At 38.6% G+C, this 11695-nt stretch overlaps 1 protein-coding gene and 1 non-coding gene across 11 annotated transcripts in view; one reads left to right on the forward strand and one right to left on the reverse strand.

Moving 5' to 3' along the window:
* ATXN2 (ataxin 2) overlaps positions 1–11695 on the forward strand; it is a 117407-nt gene that overhangs the window by 43026 nt on the left and 62686 nt on the right. The window lies entirely within an intron of this gene.
* Positions 9983–10086, reverse strand: LOC115941713 (U6 spliceosomal RNA). The gene has a single exon (XR_004076445.1). It is a non-coding gene; the product is annotated as a U6 spliceosomal RNA (small nuclear RNA).

Below are 11695 nucleotides of genomic sequence, written 5' to 3' on the forward strand. Positions count from 1 at the left end.
GAAACTGTATACCCTGACCCTAGAAAAAACATGCACACAGACTTTTACATTTAATTCTGTAGTGTTCACAGTTCCCTAGGGAGTTCATGTACATGTCCATGTTAAGAAGTTCTGCTCCAGGCATTTTCATAGTTGGAAATACCAAGGCACGTGAAGGAATTCAAGAAAAATGGAATGTTAAAATTGGTGGCATTGAATTCCAAATAGAGTTCAGAGACATGAAGAATTGTTGTAGTAGTTGGAGGAATTTGGGGTGTGAATGTGTGATTAGAGGGTAGAGAAATAAAGTCATATAGATTATTTTATTCTGGTGTGATACTATTGTGTTCTCATGTGGTTGTCCTGTAGCTCTGATAGGGCACAGTCCTGTGAGTAACAGAGAATGAGCTCTTCTTCTCTTTTTTTTTTTTTTTTAAAGATTTTATTTATTTATTTGAAAGAGTGAGAGAGCACGAGCGGGAGGAAGGGCAGAGGGAGAGGCAGACTCCCTGCTGAGCAGGGAGCCCAACTAGGGGCTGATCCTAGGATCGCGAGCTCACAACCCAAGCTGAAGGCAGATGCTTAGCTGACTGAGCCAGCCAGGTGCCCCGAGAATGATCTCTTCTGAAGGGCATGACATTAGGAAGGCCATATCAGTCATATCTAAGGAAGAGACAAATCTCCGCAGGCTATGACTTGGAAAACCTTGAATTCTGAGGAGTCTAAATTCTTCTAAATTCATTCACGGGTGGTCTTGTAGTAGGGTGATCAGGCCACAAGCCTTGCAGCTGAAGAGGCACATTCTTGGAGCTAAGAGTGCAGGCAGTAGGCTCTGTAGATGGGCAAGCAGTGCTAATGTTGGACAGGCAAGCAGCTATAAAGCTGGACAAGTGTTCATGATCAGCAGTCTGCCCTTTGACAGGAGGGAGGATAGGCCCTGTGGTGAGTAGGCAGATGGGGTGATGGATAAGCAGGTGGTCTTGGCTGGGGGATATCCATGGAGCGGTGCAGGAAAGCCCTGTAAAGAGGTTGGCTTGGGCCTGTGGGCTTTGGACTAGTTTTTCTAGTGAGCTAGCTGAGTAATTCTGTGTTCTAATACTCTTCTGTTAAAACTTGAACCATCAGAAATTTGACTGCCTCAGCTTTGCTGTGGGCTAGTAAGAGAAGGTTGTGTGTCCATGCTAGGGCCAAGTGGTTAGATGGAAACTAACATTTACTGAGGCCAGTATGGAGGTGGCACAGAGGTTACTGAGATTTAAAAAAATAAATAGGTATAGTAGAACAGGTGATGAAACATTAAACAGCGTAGTTGGAGGTATGCAATAGGGAAGTATTGCATGTTTATTAAAATACGATCTTTGGGGTGCCTGGGTGGCTCAGTCGTTAAGCGTCTGCCTTCGGCTCAGGTCATGATCCCAGCGTCCTGGGATCGAGTCCCACATCAGGCTCCCTGCTCAGCAGGAAGCCTGCTTCTCCCTCTCCCACTCCCCCTGCTTGTATTCCTGCTCTCGCTGTCTCTCTCTATCAAATAAATAAATAAAATCTTTAAAAAATAAATAAATAAATAAATAAATAAAATAAAAATAAAATATGATCTTTGATTTGTTAAAATTTCATTTCTTTATATGTTTTTAGAGTATATAAAAATTCTCTGCTGTATTCTTCATGTGTATGCCAAGGTCAAAACAATAATTCTTCATTTATTAAAAACAAAAGAAAATAAAAAGCAAACGAAAACCTCTAGAATAAAATAGAATTTTATTTAGATAAAATAAAAATAATACTAATAAGAGTAAGGTGGTCTGATTTAAGATATATATGAAAACTATTGATAACTGCTGGACAGCATTAATCAGCTAGATGGTTTAAAAGGAAAACGTCTTCACAAAGGAACAAGACTTAGAAGAGCATAGAAATAAGCATAGTGTTTATGAAAACACTACTGAAGGAAATAAAAGTAGACTCGACTAAATGGAGAAACATGCCATTTGAATGGAAATACGTAACACTGTAAAATTGTCCTTTTTCCTCAAAGTAATCACTAAAGATAGTATCTCTGTTTTTGTAGAAAGTGACAGAATGATTCTAAAATTTATAAGATAGTACTTATTAAAAGAAGAATTTTAGAAATTTTTCTACAAGAGTCATGAAGGAGGACTTGCCCTACGAAACATTAAAATGGATCAGAATTAAACCATAGTTGCCATAGTGGCAAAGAATAGAGAATCCAAAACAGATAAAATTCATATGGGTATTTTGCTAATAATATGATAAAGATAACTCTTTAAGTCTGTAGTAAAGGTGGATTATTTATTTATAAAATGATGTTGGTACAACATTTGGGGGGAATTAGATGCCTGCTTCATACTCACCACCAAAATAAACCCTAAATGGCTAAAAAGAGAAGTATTAAAAAAAAAAAGCTTACATAGAAATTCCAGAGGAAATCTATGAAGGAGTTTATAAGCATGACCACCAAAGCCAAAATTCATAATATAAAAGACTGAAATAGTTGAGTATAAAAAATTAAAGACTTAGATGTGTCCAAAAGTACCATAAATTTTAAAAGACATGCTACAAACTGGGAAAAAACGAATAAAAGAAGTTTTTCAAATGGCCAGTGAACATATGGAAAGGTAGTCCACCTCACTAGTAATCAAAGAGATGTAGTTTCAAAGCAATGGAATATGATTTTTATTTGGTCAGCTTGCTGAATGATAAAAGTGAGCAAGATTAATACTAGCCCATGATAGGGAATCAGAAAACAACTTACACTCTGCTAGTCAGGACAGTTTAAGCAAAAACAAGTAGCATTTTTGAGCTCTTCTGGTAGGTAATTCAGAGGAGTCCAGGAAGACGGTTTACTTGGCAGCAGTGTAACAATGCTAGTTTGTTTACTCAATTACTGTCTGGTTTTAGTTTTAGTTTTTCTCTTGCTCTTCACAGACTCAATGAAGTCCTATGAATAGCACGTATATTAAAAGTAGTAATAGGGGCGCCTACTGAGGTGGCTCAGTCGTTAAGCGTCTGCCTTCGGCTCAGGTCATGGTCCCAGGGTCCTGAGGTCGAGCCCCACATTGGGTTCCCTGCTCATCGGGAAGCCTGCTTCTCCCTCTCCCACTCCCTCTGCTTGTGGTCCCTCTCTCGCTGTGTCTCTCTCTGCCAAATAAATACATAAAATCTTAAATAAAAAAAAAGTAATAAAGCAGGGCAGTGAAGGAATGTGGATAAATTGTCTGCATTTTAATTTCTTTTCCATTTGACTACTTTTTTACCCAGATCAGTCCTGGCAGAGAGTTTTAAGGGAGTATGTGCACTTGAACAGTTGTTCTAATTTACATAAGAAAAGAACAGTCTGATTTGTAAAGTGTTCTACATATTTGCCAAGGAAACAGAAAGGTGTTTGTACAGCTGTAAGAATTGGAATTAATTTTATTTACTAGCTTTTTCTTAACCTAGGTCTCAACACTTTGCTATAGAATTAAGAGTAAGTTGTAAAAAGAATATTGTATTGGCTAATGGTATTGGCACTTCAGTTCCTAAATTCTGTTTTTTGTTTCCTGAACATTTCTGAATTTATTTTTTTCCCCCTAAATTTTCAACAAAATCACTTTCTTTCCATTTTCCCTTCTCTCTCTTTAACTTTTGAGATGAAAACAGTTACCTTTTATTAAAAAAATTGCTCTAGTAATGATTAGACCCATTGACCCATTTCATTCTTTCTGATGATATAGACTAAAGACTCCCCCTACCCCCTCAAAATGGGTTCTGAACCAGGAGTCTAATGGAAAGGCTGAAAACAGAGTGTCACCTCCTGATACCCTACAAAATATCTTTCTGTTGGCATCTTTGTTAGAATTTCTTTTGATCACTTTTGGAGATAATACAGGAAATAGAAATCTAACATTCTCTGGAATCTGTCACCTTGGTGGGTTCTTTTTTTGTTTTGTTTTTTGTTTTTTAAGATTTTTATTTATTTGAGAGAGAGAGAGGAGAGAGAGCACAAGCAGGGGAGAGGGGACGAGGAGAGAGAGAAGCAGGTTCCCTGCTGATCAGGGAGCCCCACATGGGGCTTGATCCCAGGACCCTGGGATCATGACCTGAGCTGAAGGCAGACGCTTAACTTAACCATCCAGGTGCCCCTATCACCTTGTTTAAGTAAATCAAGCCTCAAAAGTGGGTTTCCATTTTTCTCTTGTTCTATGTGTTATATTAACCTGGCTTTGCTGTAGGATTTGGTGTGCATTTGATTCTGTGGAGTCTTGGCTATTGATCTTCATTTAGATCTTCTCACAGAAATCTAGTTTGCGGGTTTAAGGTTTTTTGTTTTTTTAAGATTTTATTTATTTGAGAGAGAAAGTGAGTTGGGGAGGAGCAGAAAGAGAAGGACAAGTAGACTCCATGCTGAGCACAGAGCCCAACATGGGACTTGATTCCATGACACTGAGATCATGACCTGAGCTGAAATCAGGAGTCGGATGTTCAACCCACTGAGCCACCCAGGTGCCCCTGTCGGTTTAAGCTTTTACTCCTGATACTTGGTTGATTTTTAAGTCTTACACAGCGGTATATTAAATGGGAAAATTTCTAAAAAAGTAAAATTTCTGAAAATTTTAGCTCAACTTTTAATTTTGCTAATTTAGATTTTAAGAAGATTGCTTCTCAAATGTTGTATTACTTCCAGTGTTTTCATGTTATATACTGGGTTAGTAAAATAAGAGGAAATAGTTTATCTTAAAAATATTTTGCCTGAAGTTTAGAGAATCCAATGTGTACATTTTTCAGAGTTTATTAGTAAGGAAAATAAGAACTGCTTTTTCATATTTAAGTTGGGTATATTTTCCTCTGAGGGATTTTAATATTATTTCATCATAGTACTGTAAAATATAATTTTATATAAGAAGAATATAAGGTTTCTTCATCATTAATGCATTTTGACACAATTTGGCACTGTCTAAATAGAGCTACTGACTCTAAGCACTTTATTTAAACTTTTGGTCAAATATTGTAGCATGAAAAGCATTTATAGGGCCATTTATTGTGGAAGGCCTATATCCTGTGCACTTTCTAAATGGTGCATTGATTCAGATTATCCTGTTTCCTACTTATACTCTAAGCTTACTTATTGGGCTCCATAAGTGGGATAGAGACACAAATTGAATTGCAAGCTGTATTTTTTTTTTTTTAAGATTTTTTTTTTTATTTATCTGAGAGAGAGAATGGGAGACAGAGAGCATGAGAGGGGGAGGATCAGAGGGAGAAGCAGACTCCCCGCTGAGCAGGGAGTCTGATGCGGGACTCGATCCCGGGACTCCAGGGTCATGACCTGAGCCGAAGGCAGTCGCTTAACCAACTGAGCCACCCAGGCGCCCGCAAGCTGTATTTTTAACAAGAACAGTATTTGGGGTTTGCTTTTCCACATCTGTTGATTCTTTCCAGACTTTGGTCAAAAGGATACCTAGGTCAGATGTCAGAGAAGAACAAAAGAAAACGATTTGAGTGTTTGGTTTGATTCTAACTAGAAAACCATAGTCTGTTTTTTAATATTTAATTTATTTTTAACACAGCAGGTAATGTGTGGACTGAAACTGAAGACTCCCAACATGATATACTGTCCTTTTCCTTGGAGCAACATCTTGCTCAGGAAGGAATTTTTTCAGATGGCTTACTGTGTTTCAAAAAGCCCATTATTGCTGCTTTCCCTCCACTGTATTTGCACTTTTGAAGCTGATGTCCTTTATAGATCCTTGCCTACTGCAGCAGTTCTGACAGCCTCCATCTCAATTTTCTTGCTAAGGTTCTGTCATTTCTTACTTGAGTGGTAATAAATTTACTTTGAGTTCTAGGACTCAGAAGTTTTTTTGGAAATCACAGTTAAAAAGTAAGCACTGTTCTAGGCTGTATTTGTTGTCAGAGAAGAGGGAATAATGACTTTTTTTTTTAATAGTTGCATATAGCTATCAAGGAGAAAAGATTCCCCCCACCCCAACCCCGGTCTTTTTTTTTTTTTTTCCTTCTTAAAGGCTGCATTTTGAAATCGTATAGGCTTCATAAAAAGTATGTTGCTGTACTTTTAAATGGATGACATCCCTTTTGAGTCTTTCCAACGTTGCTCTTAAGCAATGTAGTCTTTATTTCCAAATGACTAAATGATGTCAGATCCCAGAAGTTACTTACATCCACAATAAAATCTTATTAAATATAATTTTCTCTTAAAGGGATTTAGGAATTTGAGGCTTCGTAGCCTCGAAGTTTTTACGATTTTGCCATTTGGTGGTCATTTCAAAAGAGATACAGCCTTAAGTTATCCTTTTTTTTTTTTTTTAAAGATTTTATTTATTTATTTGACAGAGAGAGCAAGAGAAGGAACACAAGCAGAGGGAGAGGGAGAAGCAGCCTCCCCGCGGGAGGAAGGAGCGGATGCAGGGCTCAATCCCAGGACCCTGGGATCATGACCTGAGCTAAAGGCAAACACTTCACTGACTGAGCCACCCACGCACCCCTGAACTTTCTTCCTGCCATCTCCCTTCAGGCAACCACCAGTTCTGTGTTTAGCATTGTTTTTTGTTTTATTTTGTTTGTTCATTTTTTTATATTCCACATATAAGTGAAATCATATATATATATATATATATTTTTTTTTTTTTTCTTTTTTTTCCCCTGACTTACTTCACTTAGCATAATGTCCTTTACATCCATTCTGGGTATACTACATTTTATTTATCCATTTATTAGTTGATGGACATTTCAGTTGTTTCTACTTTTTTTTTTTAAGATTTTATTTATTTCTTTGACAGAAACACAGAGAGAGAGGGAACACAAGCAGGGGGAGTGGGAGAGGGAGAAGCAGGCTTCCCGCTGAGCAGGGAGCCAGACATGGGGCTCGATCCCAGGACCCTGGGATCATGACCTGAGCCGAAGACAGACGCTTAACGACTGAGCCACCCAGGTGCCCCTGTTTCTACTTTTTAATTGTTAAGAATAATGCTGCTAGGATCATTCATGTGCTGATTTTTTTTTTTTTAAGTAGGCTCACGCCCAGTGTGGAGCCCAGTGTAGGGCTTGAACTCATGATCCTGAGATCAAGACCTGGGCTGAGATCAAGAGTCGGGTGCTTAACCGACTGAGCTGTCCAGGCACCTCCATATGCTGATTTTTGTGTGGACATTATGTTTTCATTTCTGTTGGGCATGTACCTAGGAGTGGAATTGCTGGGTCATATATGGTAACTCAGAGTTTAACCTTTCAGGGGAACTGCTAGGATGGTTTTTCAGAGTGGCTATATCATTTTACCATCCCATCAGCAGTGTGTTAGAGCTCCAGTTTTTCCGTATCTTCATCAGTAGCTGTTGTCTGTCTTTTTGATAATACTGTCCTGGTGGGTGGTTGTGAAGTAGCACCCATGTGGTTTTGATTTGCATTTCTGTAGTGATTAATGAATCTTTTCATGTGCTTATTGGAGATTTGCACATCTTCCTTGGAGAAATGTCCTTCGCCCACATTTTAAATTAGTATGTCTTATTATTGAGTTGTAAGAATTTTTTTTTTTTTTTAAAGATTTTATGTATTTATTTGACAGAGAGATAGCGAGAGAGGGAACACAAGCAGGGGGACGGTCAGAGGGAGAAGCAGGCTTCCCGCCGAGCAGGGAGCCCGATGTGGGGCTCGATCCCAGGACCCTGGGACCATGACCTGAGCTGAAGGCAGACGCTTAATGACTGAGCCACCCAGGCGCCCCTGAGTTGTAAGAATTCTTTAAATATTCTGGATACCACTCATCCCCTTATCAGACACGGTTTGCCGATATTTTTCCCCATTGTGTGGGTTATCTTTTCACTTTTTTTGCTGGTGTCCTTTAAAGCACAAAAGATTTCAATTTGGATGAAGTTCAGTTTATGTTTTCTTTTTTCTTGTTTTTTCTTTTTGTGTTGTATCTAAAAAAGTTGCTTACTCTGAGATTATGAAGATTTGTTCCTTTGCTTTCTTTTAAGATTTTTATTGTTTTAGCTCATATTTATTTTTTTAGCTCTCATATTTATGTGTGTAATCCATTTTTAGTTAAATTTTGTATATAAAGTGTGAGGTAGAGCTCCAGCTTAATGGTGTTACATGTGGATATCTACTTGTCCAAGTACAATCTGTTGAAAAGACTGTTCTTTTTCCATTCAAATGTCTTACCACCTTTGTTGAAGTTCATTTGACCATAAATGTAAAGGTATATTTCTGTACTCTCAGTTATAGCCTATAGATTTATATGTCTGTCCTTCTGTCTGTATTATTCTGTTTTGATTGTTATACTTTTTTGTGTGTTTTTTTTTTTTTAAAGATTTTATTTTAGAGAGAGTGTGGGGGGGGGCTCAAATGGGGGAGGAAGAGGGAGAGGATCTCAAGCAGACTCTGCACTGAGTGCGGAGCCCGATGGAGGGCTCAATCTCGACCCCGAGATCATGACCTGAGCTGAAACCAAGAGTTGGATACCTAACTGACTGAGCCAGATACCCTTGATTACTGTACCTTTGTAGTAAGTTTTGAATTCAAGTGTTAGTACTCCAACTGTTGTTTGTTTTTGTTTTTTAAGATTGTGTATTCTGGGTCCCTTGCATTTCCATGTGAATTTTAGGATCATCTTGTCAGTTTCTGGAAAATGATAGCTGGGATTTCGATAGGGATTACATTGAATCTGGAGATCATTTTTGGGAGTGTTACCATCTTAACAATGTTAAATCTTCTAGTTCAAGCACATGGTATATCTTTCCATTTATTTGGTCATCTTTAATGTTCTTCAGATATTTTGTAGTTATCAGGGTATAAGTTTTATACTTCTGTTGATAGCTTTATTCCTCCGTATTCCTTTTTTTTTGTTGTTAAAAATGTTATCCAAAATGGAGTTTGCTATTGTAAATGTATTTTATTTATTTATTTATTTTAAAAAAGATTTTGCTTATTTATCTGAGAGAGAGAGAGAGAGCACGAGAGGGAGGAGGGTCAGAGGGAGAAGTAGACTCCCTGCTGAGTGGGGAGCCTGACATGGGGCTCAATCCCAGGACCCCAGGATCATGACCTGAGCCAAAGGCAGATGCTTAACCAACTGAGCCACCCAGGTACCCCTATTGTAAATGTATTTATAAAATTTTTTTTTCATTTTCGGATTAGAACAGTATTGTTTTATAGTCTTTATTATCTAATATAAATCTTTCTTTTGGTTCTTATTAGTAGGATAGGCACTAAACTTTGAGCTTGAAGTGAGAATATGCTTTGAGCTTGTCTGCTCTGCTATGTGTTGCTGATTCATTAATTTTCCACTGATAGTACCATTTATGCGTAGTCTGCTTTGTAAAATACATTTTCTGTAATAATCAGAACAACTTTGTAATTAATATTTTGGCAGAGTCAGACTTTTATCGTGTTTCAAAGTAACAATATTTTATGAAACAACTTCTGGAGATGAAAGCAAAAACTTTCCTTTGAAGCAAATGATAAATTAGAATGGTAATTCATTAACATTGGACACATGAAATACCTATTATATAGATAGAGTCTTAGAGGCTTTATGTAACCTGAGCTGGATTTATTATTTAATTTTTTTAATTTTTAATTTTTTTTTAAAGATTTTATTTATTTTTTGACAGAGAGAGAGAGAGAAAGAGGGAACACAAGCAGGGGGAGTGAGAGAGGGAGAAGCAGGTTTCCTGCTGAGCAGGGAGCCCGATGAGGGGCTCGATCCCAGGACCCTGGGATTATGACCTGAGCGGAAGGCAGACGCCTAAGGACTGAGCCACCCAGGCGCCCCATGAGCTGGGTTTATTCTTTTAGCTCATAATACACTTCCAGACAAGAGTCACATCTTTCTCATCCATCCTTGTTCTTTATCTGCTTGTAGGGAAATAACAGAGACACAAGGATTATTTTGGTTTCTGTTTGGGAAGAAAGTTGTTGTTTGCTTCCTTTTACCTTGCTTTCTAAAGTTTTCCTTGGTGATGTTACATCCACATTCTTTTTTTATTTTTATATGGAACGCTTCATGAATTTGCGTGTCATCCTTGTACAGGGGCCATGCTAATCTCTGTATCACTCCAATTTTAGTATATGTGCTGCTGAAGGGAGCGCGAGCGCTACATCTGCATGCTTTTCTTCCTCTCTGTTCTTGTTCCTGTGATAGTTTGTATCCAGACATTACTGTAATCTCCTAGTTAACTTCCCTCCTTAGCACAAAGAATTTTTTTTTTTTTTTTTTTTAAGAGCGAGGTGAGAGGGCTGAGGAGAGGGAGAGAGAGAATCTCAAGCAGGCTCTATGCCCAGGGGCCTGATGCGGGGCTCGATCTTAACACCCTGAGATCGTGACCTGATTCTAAATCAAGAGTAGCACGCACTGACTGAGCCACCCAGACACCCCAGCACAAAGAAATTCTTAAGCATTGCTTTTATTATATCATCTCATTTCTTGTTCAAAAATCTACAGTAGCCTCTGTTGCTTACCAAATAAAGTTGGGATGCCATACCTTGGCATTCAGGGCCCTTCCCAGGGTATCTTCTCTTTTTCAACCTAAAATCTCATTATTCCCCCAATATTAATCTACTTCTTGACCCAAGGTGGCATTTTCTGTATGCTAGACATTTCTGTCTCTATCTTTGAGCTTGCTTATCTTACTGCTGGATTTACTCTCTACCTTAAATACCTTCCTTCCTTCCTAGAATTTTAAATACTTTTCTAGGGGTGCCTGGGTGGCTCAGTCCTTAGGCGTCTGCCTTCGGCTCAGGTCATGATCCCAGGGTCCTGGGATCGAGCCCCGCATCGGGCTCCCTGCTCCGTGGGAAGCCTGCTTCTCCCTCTCCCGCTCCCCCTGCTTGTGTTCCCTCTCTCACTGTGTCTCTCTCTCTCAAATAAATAAATAAAATCTTCAAAAAAAATACTTTTCTAAAACCAAGTCAAACCTCCTTTCCTCTTTAGAGTTTTCCTTGACCTTTGCAGCTCACTGTGGTCTGTTTTTATTACCTGCACCAATGGCTACTAAAATTTACAACATTTTCTTTTTTTTTTTTAATTTAATTTAATTTTTTTTTTAAAGATTTTATTTATTTGAGAGAGAGAGAATGAGAGAGAACACATGAGAGGGGATAGGGTCAGAGGGCAAAGCAGACTCCCTGCCGAGCAGGGAGCCCAATGCGGGACTCGATCCAGGGACTCCAGGATCATGACCTGAGCCGAAGGCAGTTGCTTAACCGACTGAGCCACCCAGGCGCCCACAACATTTTCTTTTTAGCACAGAATGGTTTGTTTCCTCCTGCCCCCATTTAAGTCTCATGCTGAATTCCAGTTACAACAAGGTAGTGGTGAGGGAGGAAAGTTGGGAGGGGGGTGTCCTAGAACCTTAACTTACTCAGCTTTCTTTTTGTCTGCTGTGAGGTACCCCTAAGAAATCATAGGGTTACATGGAACACAGTCGGAGAGCCAGCTGTCTACCTCATGTCCTGAATACTCAGCATTACAAAGCAGTGTGTGACTTTTTTTTTTTCTTCTAATGCATTATAATTTTCTGCAGTTTAGAAACATGTTTATAGAGCTAGGGATGTGTATTCCCCATGGTGTCTAGCATAATGTCTCACGGATAGTAGGTACCCAGCATATATTTATTTTTCAGTTAATATTTTAAAAATTTTATGTTTTTACATTTACTACATTCCAATCAGGACAAAACTGTTTTTTTTTTCTTTCTTT

This window comes from Leptonychotes weddellii, chromosome 13, assembly GCF_054177405.1.
Source record: "Leptonychotes weddellii isolate Sample4059 chromosome 13, ASM5417740v2, whole genome shotgun sequence".
In the NCBI taxonomy this organism is placed as follows: Eukaryota; Metazoa; Chordata; class Mammalia; order Carnivora; family Phocidae; genus Leptonychotes; species Leptonychotes weddellii.